Source organism: Ovis aries, chromosome 4 (genome assembly GCF_016772045.2).
Source record: "Ovis aries strain OAR_USU_Benz2616 breed Rambouillet chromosome 4, ARS-UI_Ramb_v3.0, whole genome shotgun sequence".
Lineage (NCBI taxonomy): Eukaryota > Metazoa > Chordata > Mammalia > Artiodactyla > Bovidae > Ovis > Ovis aries.
In genome coordinates this window covers 12,722,122-12,735,612 of record NC_056057.1, presented here as the reverse complement: position 1 = coordinate 12,735,612, position 13,491 = coordinate 12,722,122, and positions in this window count along the sequence as shown.

Below are 13,491 nucleotides of genomic sequence, written 5' to 3'. Positions count from 1 at the left end.
TACAGATTTTTGCATCACCTCCCCCCAGCCGCATACACACACATATACTGATTTCTGTTCTAAAGTTAACCCATAACTTGTGCTGTTAATACTTGACTAAAACCTAACTGGAAACTTAGATCCAAAAGACTGAAACTCAATCTTCAAAATGAAAACAGACGAAAACGAGTAACGAGATTTATGGCCCATAGTTCAGGTCAACACCCATATGAGGAGAAAGGGGATGAGCAAAGCCAGTGACAGAACAGAGTCAGCCAGGGAAGATGTTTCTACAGAGAGTAGTGGAGCATCAGGAGAAGCTACCTGCAGATTTGCTGTGCATAGCTGGAGGAACCAGATCCTTGTATGGCACATCCAAGAATGGGGAGCCCAGGAAGGAGACCCTTCCGGTCATTCCAGGTTTAGAAGCTCCCACACAGACCAGGTTGCCACTTGGGGGGATGATGCCTGGATGCTCAGCGGAACCATAGGCATAGTCTGGGGAGATGGCTTGGCCCTGTGACCCAAACACATCTGAGCAACCCTTTCATTCCAGCCTCAGATCACTTCCTGCTCACTCAGCACCCAGTTTGTGCTCACCAACACAAACTTAAAGGGCTTATTTCTCTCTTGGGAGGAATCAGATTTCTTTCCATCCTCAAGTGCCTCATGTAATGCACCATGCAGGTCTGGCTGCTTTTGGGGAAGGAGGGCTGGGCTCCAGGAAGACGGGGTCTCCACCTGCACTCCCGTGGTGTCGGGACTCTGGCACACTGGGTGGGTTGGTGCTGCAAAGGGCCACGTGGCCCAAGAATGAACCTGCAGGCAGTTCCGCTGCTCTGCCTCACCTCTGAATTTTTGAAAAATATTGATCAGGCTACAGATACTATCCTGATATAGATCCCGAGACCCCTGAAAATACGAGAATGGTCAATTTGACTGCTTTTTCGGGGAAAGTGTGTCAGATATCAGGAGAAAGTTGCAAACGTTAAATGGTGCATTTGGAGTGAAGCTTTCTCAGTTGGTAGACGTTGCTTTTAAAATCTTCAACAGGAAACAATGACAGCAAAAAGAAGATGCAAAGCTAAATGCCATCTTTTTCTTTCATTCCTTTCTAAAAGCGAAGTGTAGTTTGATTTACAATGTTGTGTTGGTTTCAGGCGTGTAGCAGTGATTCAGTTATACACACACACAGTCACACACGCATATATATTCTTTTTCAGATTCTTTTCCCTTATAGGTTATTACAAAATAATAAGTATAGTTCCGTGTGCTATACAGTAGGTCCTTGTTGGTTATCTATTTTATATAAAGTAGTGTGATTACATGTTAATCCTAACCTCCTAATTTATCCCTCCCCCTCCTGTTTTGCTTTGGTAACTGTGTTTGTTTTCTGTGTGAGCAGGTCTATTTCTGTTTTGTATACAAGTTCATTTGTATCTTTTTTTTCCCCAAATTCCATATATAGGTTATAATATTTGTCTTTCTCTGTCTGTTACAGGTCACTTAGTGTGATAATCTCTAGACCCATCCTTGTTGCTGCAAATGGCATTATTTCATTGTTGTTTCATGGCTGAGCAATATTCCGCTGGGCTTCCCTGGTGGCTCAAAGTTAAAAAAATCTGCCTGCAAATGCAGGAGATGTGGGTTCAGTCCTGGGGTTGGGAAGATGCCCTGGAGAAGGAAATAGCAACCTACTCCAGTATTCTTGCCTGGGAAATCCCATGGGCAGAGGAAACTGGCTGGCTATAGTCCATAGGGTTGCAAAGAATCAAATGTGATAGAAAGACAGCAACCTACAAAAGACCATCAGGAAGTTACTCAGAATTGCATGAAATGTGCTTAAAAATAACTGAAGACTGCTGTCAGACCTCCCCAGATGAGGACTCAATACAAAGGAACCTGCCCCACTGGGGACTGGCAGGTAGACTTTACTCTAATGCCTTCAGCTGCAGGAAATTTCATAGACTTGCCAGTGTTTTGGGTACTTTTTCAGGCTGGTGGAGGCATATCCCATCCAGACAGAAAAAGGCTCTGAAGTGGTTAAAGTCCTGCTTAGGGAAATTATTCCCCGATTTGGATTGCCTCATGCCCTTCAAAACGACAGTGGGACTGATTTTGTCTTCAGTATAATTAAACAGGTGTCTAAAGCGCTGCAAATTAATTAGAAACTATGTTCATCTCAGAGACCACAATCAATAGAGGAAAACCAAGAAAATGAATCATCTGTTAAAAAGGAGCATTGCTAAAATGTCAGGAGACTAATTTAACTTGGCATAAGGCCTCCACAGTGGCCCTGCTATGGATCAGAGTGGCTCCTAGAAGTGGGCTTAAATTAAGCCCCTTTGGAATATGGTATGGTCAGCCATTCCAGGTGTCTGCCTGGGTGAGAGAATCTCTACATGCTCTAAAGACCCAGAAATTGCCAATTATGCTAAAACCTTGGACCCTATAACAACCCCTGCTCGTGAGTTTGCTTCCACCAGAAGTAGCCTTTCCCGCTGAAGTTGCTTTACACCCTTTCTGGCCTGGAGGCTGAGTCCTTCCTAACACCCGGAGAGAATAAGGGCCTGCACATCAGCTGACTGCAAGGTGGACGGGGCCACACATGCTATTGTTTACCATGCATTCGTCTGTCAAGTTGGCTGGAGTAAGCCATGGATTCATCACACTGCGATAAAAAGCAGTACCACTATCATCAAAAAATGACCCTATTTCTGAGAGGCCTGGAGAGCAGTGGGTTTGTGAACTCTTAGAAGACTACCTTGATCTCTCTCTCTCAAAAAAAAAAAAAAAACAAAACAAAACAACAAGTGTTCATTATAATTTCACTGTAGCTAGAGAAGGGTCAGCATATTTAATTTTGTCCAAATAAATGGCATAGGAATTTATATGTATTGGGACCAGGAACCAAAACCCAAAGTTCGATTAAATTAGACAATAAAGTGCTAAGGGCTTAAACCAGATTCAGATAGTTGTAGATGAAAAAGGAAATAGGGTGGTACTACTGGTCATGTATGGATGTGAGAGTTGGACTGTGAAGAAAGCTGAGCGCCAAAGAATGGATGCTTTTGAACTGTGGTGTTGGAGAAGACTCTTGAGAGTCCCTTGGACTGCAAGGAGATCCAACCAGTCCATTCTAAATGAGATCAGTCCTGGGTGTTCTGTGGAGGGAATGATGCTAAAGCTGAAACTCCAATACTTTGGCCACCTCATGCGAAGAGTTGACTCATTGGAAAAGACTCTGATGCTAGGAGGGACTAGGGGCAGGAGGAGAAGGGGACGACAGAATGAGATGGCTGGATGGCATCACCGACTCGATGGACGTGAGTTTGAGTGAACTCCGGGAGTTGGTGATGGACAGGGAGGCCTGGAGTGAGGCGATTCATGGGGTCGCAAAGAGTCGGTCACAACTGAGTGACTGAACTGAACTGAACTGATCAAAAGATTCTAAGGAATATTTTCTGTTCAAGGTTGATCAGTTGCATTCTGTAATCACCTCTTTGTCATCCCTTTGCAGCTGGAATTAGGGAGATCTTTGTCCCTTTTCCCACAGGATTCTGAAATGGATCATTGACAGTGGAAACTATAATAAGGAAGAAACTCTGTGTTCTATTACAAATTAACCACTAACGGGATATTGCCTATAAGCCTAAATTATACATAATGGTGCATCTCTGGGAACCCTGCCTCCCAAGAAGTAAGCATTGACTTAAAATAGTTTTGTCTGGCTCACAGGAAACATGCTGACCAGGCCCACCTGTGAACAGTCTTAGGCAGTAAGAAATTAACACATCCTTTCTAGGATTTTACCTCCCCCACTCTGTTTTAATATAAAAGAGGCCTTAATTCTTTTTTTAAAAAACATTTCTCAGAACTTTAATGGGCTACAGAAAGGAGCAGAGGATTGTTCGTAGGGGAATGGACTATGCAGGTTTCAGTGAGGCATGGAGACCCTGGGAACTCACCCTCCCTCTTCGCAATGTGAATACCTTCTCTTCCTGATGATCTCAATATTCCTTTCACCTCTCTCTGAACTTAAAAAAAAAACAAACACTTTTATATTGGAGCATAGTTGACTAACAATGTTGTGATGGTTTCAGGTGAACAGTGAAGGGACTCAGCCATGCATACACATGTATCCATTCTCCCCCAAACTCCCCTCCCATCCAGGCTGCCACATAACATTGAGCAGAGTTTCCTGTGCTATAGAGTAGGTGCTTGTTGCTTATCCATTTTAAATACAGCAGTGTGTACCTGTCCATCCCAATTCCCTAACTATCCCTTCCCCCCTATCAAAGAAGCCTGAGTTCTAAATCAGAGAAGATGGTTTTTTGTGACATTGGTTCATTGAAGAGCAGTTTATCATCTTCTCACTTTGCTGGCTTTGGAAATAAAGCCACTATTCCTTACCCTAGCAACTCATCTCTCAATTAATTGACCTGTTGGGTGGTGAGCAGTATGCGCTTGGACTTCTTAATGTACATTTTCTATTTATTCTTTTGTATGTCTTTAAATCCTTTAATCTCCTTAAATATCTTTTGATATATGGAGTTTTTATTCAGTCACTCAGTCATGTCCAACACTTTGCAACCCCATGGCCTCCATCACCCCAGGCCTCCCTGTCTATCACTAACTCCCAGAGCTTGCTCAAACTCATGTCCATTGAGTTGGTGATCCATCCAACCATTTCATCCCCTGTCATTCCCTTCCCCTCCTGCCCTCAATCTTTCTCAGCATCAGGGTTTTTTCCAATGAACTGGCTCTTTGCATCAAGTGGCCAAAGTACTGGAGCTTAAGCAACAGTCCTTCCAACAAATATTCAGGGTTGATTTCCTTTAGGATTGACTGGTTTGATCTCCTTGCAATCCAAGGGACTCTCAAGAGTCTTCTCCAGCAGCACAGTTCGAAAGCATCAGTTATTTGGCATTCAGCCTTCTTTATGGTCCAACTTTCACGTCTGTACATGACTACTGGAAAAACCATAGCTTTGACTATATGGACCTTTGTTGGCAAAGTGAGGTCTCTGCTTTTTAATAGGCTGTCTAGGAACAAGCATCTTTTATATTCATGGCTGCAGTCACTGTCTACAGTGATTTTGGAGTCCAAGAAAATAAAGTCTATCACTGTTTCCATTTTTTCCTCATCTATTTGCCATGAAGCAATGGGACTGTATCCCATGATCCTAGTTTCCTTGAACGAGTTTTAAGCCAGCTTTTTCACTCTCCTTTCACCTTCATCAAGAGGCTCTTTAGTCCCTCTTTGCTTTCTGCTATTGGGGTGGTGTCATCTGCATATTTGAGGTTACTAATATTTCTCCTGGCAATCTTGATTCCAGTTTATGCTTCATCCAGCCCAGCATTTCACTTCCAGTCTGACATTTCGCACCCAGCTCAATACTCTGCATCTAAGTTAAATAAACAGAGTGACGATATACAGTCTTGAGTAAGAAAGGGAATTTATTGCCCCCACTCAGACTCAGGTTCAATCCCTGGGTTTGGTAAGATCCCCAGGAGTAGGAAGTGGCAACTCACTCCACTATTCCTACCTGGAGAATCCCATGGATAGAGGAGCCTAGTGGGCTACAGTCCATAGGGTTGCAAAGAGTCAGACACGACTGAGTGATTACCCATGTGTGTACACACTCCCATAATTAAGCAGTTGTCTCTGGACTATTTAAAGACTATGTCTATCTTTCCTTAGCAATGTGAAATCAAATATTACCTTATTCTAATATTTTCTGAATAAAAATACTTGTTTTATATTCTATTAATCTATATATTCCACATTAATAGCTAGAGCTTAATGTGTCTATACATCCAATTGTTTCAATACAATTCCTACTCCTTCCACTGTATGTGTGTGTTCCTTCCATTTTTTCTATGTAAATTCTTTTTTGGATAGCCATGCCCATACATTACTTTTCTACAGTTTCCCTTTAAAATTTCATAATCTCTAAGTGCTCCAGCTCTATTTCCCTTGTGCGTGAATGTGTTTTGAAAGTGCTGGGCCTTTTGGTCTTCAAGTAAATGTTTTCCCATTATTTTTTCTTACTGATAGTGTCCTGAGGTGAGGGTGAGATGGAAGGAGGTGAGGTGGGTTCTTAATTCTAGTTTACCCTCTCTACATCAGAGATGGCTGTCACTATTTTTCTCCTGAATCACTTAGGAAAAAACTCGTCTTGCTACTCCAAACCTATCTAGTCTAGTCTCACAGAGTACAGTATGATCCTGTTAATCAGGGCTTCCCTGCTGGCTCAGATGGTAAAGAGTCCGCCTGCAATGCAGGAGACCCAGGTTCAATCTCTGAGTCAGGAAGATCCCCCGGAGAAGGGAACGACAAACCGTCTTGAAGATAATGAAGACTTTGTACAAAGACTGGCAAAGACATTTGAAATTTCTCCAACACTGAGTCTCAGCCTAGCCACATTCTACAGTATGCGGTTGTAGAACATATAAGAAATACTAATCTTCATCTACCCTATGAGATTTTAATTTCATTGACCTCATTGGCCAGAATCTGATTTAATATGCAACAGTGAAAGAGAAAGGAAGAAGAAAATGATCTAGATAATGATAAAAGCAAAACCAGATATTTCCAGATTCTAGAGGAGAAATAATAAGAGCCTGAAAAGAGGCAGTAGCAATGAGAGAAGAGAAATATGAGGACTGAAAAGGATTTAAGAAATGGATTGCATGGAATGTATGAGAAAGATACAAGAGTTGAGAATGATTCCTAGATTTTCCACTGGGGAGAAAGAAGGATGGTGCTACCTTCCACTGAAGGAGGAAACACAGGAGAAAATGTTGGCTGCTATTTTCTGAGGGGAGGTGAGGAGAACATAGAAGATGCTCTCAGTATTATTTACCTTGTCTGGAGAATCCCATGGACAGAGGAGCCTGGCGGGCCACAGTTCATGGGGTCACAGAGTCAGACATGACTGAGCGACTCACACTGATCCTATGATTTATGAGACAAAACAAAACATACTGACCTAGTTATGAAAAAACTACAGTCAAAAATCAAGTACTTTGATTACAGAGTAAAGAAAGCTAAGAATTAAAGAAAAAAAAAGACCCACAACTACCAGATAACCTTTTTATTTTTAATGTAAGATGGTGTAAGCCTTTAATATAACATATGTTTATAATATTGGAGATATTTTAAATTTGAAAATAAAAAATGCAAAAGTTTTTCTTTGTTGGTTTACCTCGAATTTGGAAAAAGAATCTTGGTACCATTTTTTCTTAAGATGTAAAAATGTCAGATTTTTTTTCCATTATGATGTTTAGTAAAAATTTTATCTTTGAATCCTTTAAAGACAAAGCATTTCATTTTATCCTGTTTCATAGTTCCCCAAATTCTTCATAATGGATAAGATACCTGTATAACTTTTATATTTTAAAGCAACTACTCCTGGTGTTACCTAGAATTCAGGTATTCGGATTTTGTTGTATTTAGGATTTGGTACCATATTGAGTGGCAGCCATATAACTCGCACTTTCCCCTCATAGTTCACTTGTACTATCACTATTAATATGAAAAGGAAAATGAATAGTGCTTTTACATTTTATAAAATTTAAAACAAGAAAAAGTTTTCTAGAATTTAGTCTTCAACCCTATAATTTTGCGAAGGTAGGTGCCAACTGTTCCCTCTGTAGAAACCATTTTTAGTGTAAGAAAATGAACCAGAATAAATATGTTGCCAGATACATTTCTCCAAATCTCAGCTATCCTGAGAATGAACAAATCGAGTCATATATTCAATCAGTTTTGAATGTCTTTGCAGAGAAATATTCAAACTGGTAAGATGAGTTGAATAGCCAATCAAAATAGGCCATCTTTATTTCAGTCTTTACAACCAGGCTAATGGTCATTTTCTCTTGAATTATGAAAAAATTTTAATCTCTTTCGATAGTTCTAAAGAACTCTAAGTACAATGCCATGTAACCCCGTTTTATATAGCAGGCTCCCATATGGTACATCCAATTAATCAAAGAAAACACTGACTTGTCCATAAGATAAGCCACCAAACACTCCCAGTTTATGATATCAGTGACTGTTTCCATCCTATATCAAATTTTAGGATCTCCTCAATCAATCAGTATATCATTTTCTTATAATGAATAGGACACTGATATATTTCTGAGTTGGTTACATTAGAATTCTCAGTGTAAGCACAAATATAATTAGGTGGCCATATCTTGATATACTGAAGGAGATAAGTTTTCCTCATTAGCTTTCTATTTTCAAAGCTTATTTTTTGGCATGTAATTTCTGGTACATTCAATGGATATGATTTTAAAACTTACCATCTGTTACATATTCTGATGTAATTTTTTCATTTAATATATACCTGAATTTCACAGCATGTATTATTTAATAAGTTTTCATTAAAGTCCGGTTGAAATTTCAGGCTTTTATTTAATTCATTAATCTGAGTTTTACTTATACTGGCACCCACATATACATTTTTATGTACTGGCAATAATTTTTAGTAGAGTTGATTTCATAATGGTTTTTGAAGTGGCATTTTTAAGTAGTTTTATGACACAGTCACATTTTATCTGAACACAGAAGAATATTTTTTACTTCCACAAAAAGCACACTCTCTTTTTAAAATACATAGCCTTCCTAGTTTATCTTTTCATTTTCCACTTTTGGTAGAGATAGGATTCCAAATAATTCCCGCTACTATAACAAATATAATAGCATAAGTACAATGACAAATTGCAATTGACATTTTTCCCAGCATAACGTAAGAGAATGAAAAATAGTAGAATGCACAGCAAGTAAGAGCCTGTTCTACCTAGCATGGCTAGCACTCAGGAATGCAAGTCGCTTCCATCCAGGCCGCAAAAACCCTTAGGCTCACCTGTTCAGTTCTCTCAGACTCTTTGCAGCCCCACGGACAGTAGACCACCAGGTTCTTCTGCACATGGAATTTTCTAGGCAAGAATACTGGAGTGGGTTGCCATCTCCTACTCCAGGGGATCTTCTCGATGCAGGAATCGAACCCAGGTCTCTTGTATCTCCTGCTTTGGCAGGCAGATTCTTTACCACTAGTGCCACCTGGGAGGCCACACAAAGACCCTTATTTGCTGCAGAGTGACAGGTTATGTGCTGTGTGACTATTTGTACTCATTTTTTATCTGACCATGTAAGTGGGTTAAATTTTTTGTAACAGTATTCAAATCAATATCCTAAAACTCAAATAAAGCATATTTTTAGCCTCTTGTCCAAATCACTAAGAAGGCAGCTGGGAAAATAATTTTCCTTTTCATCATTTTGCAGGGCTGCCCACCTGCCCTGTATGGGATTAGTACTTGATACTATTTCTGTAGCTTTTATTAATTAGTTCATTTGGCAAGTAATTATGAGGTATTATTCTAGGAGCTGTGGATACCATAGGGAGTAAAATAAAAACCTTGTCCTCGAAAGATTATGTTCTAAGGAAAAGCATAGGTATGTAAAAAGAGGAAGTATGGCAGACCTACAAAGGGAAAAGCTGACGAGTACCATAATCCAAGAAAGAGCCAGCAGACTTCTGGAACAGGGTGGTCACATTGGAGATGATGAAACGTGGTTGAATTACTGAATTATGGACCTATTTTGAAGATGAAAATAACAAGATTTACTAAAGTATAAAACAAAAAGTCTAAGAGTTGAAATTTTTTGAACAATTGAACAATGTAGTTGCCATTTACTGAGAAAAAGACTGGGTGTTTCTGTGTGTGCTGCAACTACTGAAGCCCATACAGTTAGAGACTATGCTCTGCAATAAGAGAAGCCACTACAATGAGAAGCCCCCGCTCGCTGCAACTAGAGAAAGCCCCTGTGCAGCCATGAAGAGGCAGCACAGCAGAAAAGGAAAAAAAGCCAGGCCTCTTAAAACAAACAAACAAAAGACTATGAGTGTTTTTGTTTGCGGCCAGTAGTGGAGAAGCTTAGTTTTAGACCTGTTAAGTCTGAGATGTCTTTTGAATATTCAAATAGAGATATTCAGGTATCTAGATTTGAATTTCAGGGAAGAAGTTCAGACTAAAGACATAAATTTGGCTGGTAGACATCAAAATATATCCAAATATAAGGTTTAAAGCCATTTGACTATTTATACTCACTCCTTGGAGAAGGCAATGGCAACCCACTCCAGTGCTCTTGCCTGGGAAATCCCATGGACAGAGGAGCCTGGTGGGCTGCAGTTCATGGGGTTGCTAAGAGTTCGGCACTACTGAGCGACTTCCCTTTCCCTTTTCCTTTTCATGCATTGGAGAAGGAGATGGCAACCCACTCCAGTGTTCTTGCCTGGAGAATCCCGGGGACGGGGGAGCCTGGTGGGCTGCCGTCTATGGGGTCGCAGAGTCGGACATGACTGAAGCGACCTAGCAGCAGCAGCACTCAATCCTTAAGTAATATCACCTGAGGTTCTGAGGACTGAGCTTTGGGGAACTGCAGTTCAGACTGACAGAATGAAGAGGGTCTAGTATCTAGGACTGTGAAGGAATGGCTGTGGAGGTAGTGGGAAACAGGAAATGGTGACATCCTGGAAGCATAGTGGAGGAGAGGGCAGTAAATTGACTCTGTCAAACATAGGTTAAGCAGGGTGGAACCTAAGAACTGATCAATAGATTTAGCAATATGGAGGCTCCTGTTGATCTTGACAAGAGGCAATTCAGGTCTGTAGGAGAAGATAAATGAAGCTGGAGCTTTGGGAATGCTAGAGATGAGAGGAATTTTGTTTTTAAGATGGCAGAAGTAAAACCAGAACTCCTTAACTGATGGCCAAGCATTTCTAGACCTGCTCTGTGTATAGCACATGACTATATCCATCTTGACACTGGAGTTGCAATCTTACTGAAGGAGTGGGGAAAAAAAGGACAATATAATGGAACCAGGTAATTAATGCTAGAATAGTTGAAAAGAATATAAACTGTTGGTTTCACAGAGGATGTGGAGTTTAAATTCTATGTTAAAAAATTTGGATTTAGGTGGATGAGAGAGTGGGGACTAAGGAATAGTACATTTGGGGAACAGTAAGACTGGTCTGGCTGGAACTCATATTAAGAGATAAACATGGAGAACTTTCACAATCAGCTAAGTTCTGGTTTATTATTTTGGCAGTGGAGATTTAAAAAATTAAATAATCCATCTGTGGTAGCTGTAGAATTTAAAAAAAAACAATACTTTTATGATCCTTTTTAGCAATTTTCATTATTAAAAAATTCTCTCAAGGGACTTCCTTGATGGTCCAGTGCTTAGGAATCCGTGAGCCAATTTAAGGGACTTGGGTTCAACACCTGGTCTGGGAAGATTTCACATGCCGTGGGGCAACTAAGCCTGTGAGCCCCAACTACTGAGTCTGGGAGGCATAGTGAGAGAAGCCAGCACAATGAGAAGTCCACACACGGCACGGGAGAGTAGTCCCCACTCACCCAGCTAGATAAAAGCCCCAGGGAAGCGCTGAAGACCCAGCATAGCCAACAAGAAATAAAATTAAAAGACAATTCTCTCAAATATCTTCTATGGAATAGGACCACTAGGTATTAGTGCGTGCATGCTAAGTCGCTTCAGTCTTGTCCAACTCTTTGTGACCCTACGGACTGCAGCCCACCATGCTCCTCTGTCCATGGCATTCTCCAGGCAAGAATACTGGAGTGGGTTGCCATAGCCTCCTCCAGGGGATCTCCCCGACCCAGGGACAGAACCTGCACCCCCTGCATTGGTAGGTGGATACTTCACCACTAGTGCCACCTGGGAAACCCAGGTATTAGTGAAGTAAATGATAATACAATCAGCTGAATTTCAAAATATTATGAAGATTTTGCCTGCACATGACAATCACTTTCAGGCAAGCTTTTCCTTTTAAAATGTTGATCTACTCCATTTTTATACTTTAGAATGGCATTTTTAAAAGTGTTTCATAAATAATTTTTCATAAAATTTTATATAAAAACAGTGAGTTTTAACTTTTTAATTTGGATCCATTTTGTCTTTCTTCTTGAATTGCTGTTGCTAAAACTTCCAAATATGTTGAAAAAAAGTGGCAGGGAATGGACATTCTTGTCTTGTTCCTAGTCTTAGAGGGAATGCTTTCAGCTTTTCACCACTGAGAATGATGCTAGCTGTGGGTTTGTTGTATATGGTCTTTATTATATTAAGTTCCCTTTATGCCCACATTCTGGAGAGTTTTTATCATAAATGCGTATTGAGTTTTGTCAAAGTTTTTTCTGCATCTATCGAGATGATCGTATGGTTTTTATTCTTCAATTTGTTAATATGGTGTATCACACTGACTGATTTGCAGATATTGAAGAATCCTTGCATTTCTTGGATAAATCCTACTTGCTCATGGTGTATGTTCCTTTTAATGTGTTGGTGGATTTGGTTTGCTAGGATTTTGTTGAGGATTTTTGCCTGTATGTTGATCAGTGATACTGGCCTGTAATTTTCTTTCTTTGGTGGTATCTTTGTCTAGTTTTGATATCAGGGTGTTAATGCTTTTCTAAATGTTTCATACAATTCACCTGTAAAGCCATCTGGTCCTGGACTTTTGTTTGGAAGTATTTTTAAGCACAGAAATTTAAATCTTATTTCTTAATCTATTAGATAATTTATACCTCATAATATATTCAACTCTACTCTTAGAAAATAGCCTCTTACTTATACTACCTTATCAATCTAACTTTTAAGCAAGTCTTATCATTCTAATGTATAGTATATAGGACACTAGAAGGGATTTCATTAAAATATCAGAATGGATTTAAAGTGTGAGTGTGAGTATTTAGAATTTTGGTGTCAAAATCAATTCTGCAGGTAACTATCCAAGTTGTTTTAATCAAGAGAAGCTGTTGAGTCCCATTTTGTAGGTCAAAATGACAGTGTACTAATGATTTAATACTGCTAAACAAAAAAAATTCCAATTTGGCTCTCATGCTTACTAGATTGTCCCTCCCATTTGTATCCATCTGCAGCGGAAGAGGCATTCTCTTAGAAGTTGCATGTTCCTTGACAAACTGTCTTTTATTAAGTCTGTTTTATGAAGGTTCTACTCTAGGTCCTATGGTTATTTAATAGGCTTAATAGTTCACACATATATTGAATATTTTTTACAATCTAGTTAAAAAATATAATAATCAAACATATATATGCTTATTGTTAAACTTAATTTTACAATGGTTAAAAGCCTCCTAACATTTGAAATAATATTCACCCATTTAAAATATTTTAACTGGCAACTTGTCTTACAATGGAATGGTAGGGTAGAAATGTTGTATTATACTAGCACCTACAGTAATAGGATTCACTTCATAGGTACAGTGAATGGTTTTATGTGAAGGCTCTGAATATTTTTAATAATTTATTTTTTTATTGAATGATAATTGCTTTATCGAATTTTGTTTTCTGTCAAACCTTAACATGAATCAGCCACAGGTATACATATATCCTCTCCCTTTTGAACCTCCCTCCCATCTCCCTCCCATCCCACCCCTCTGTGCTGATACAGAGCCCCTG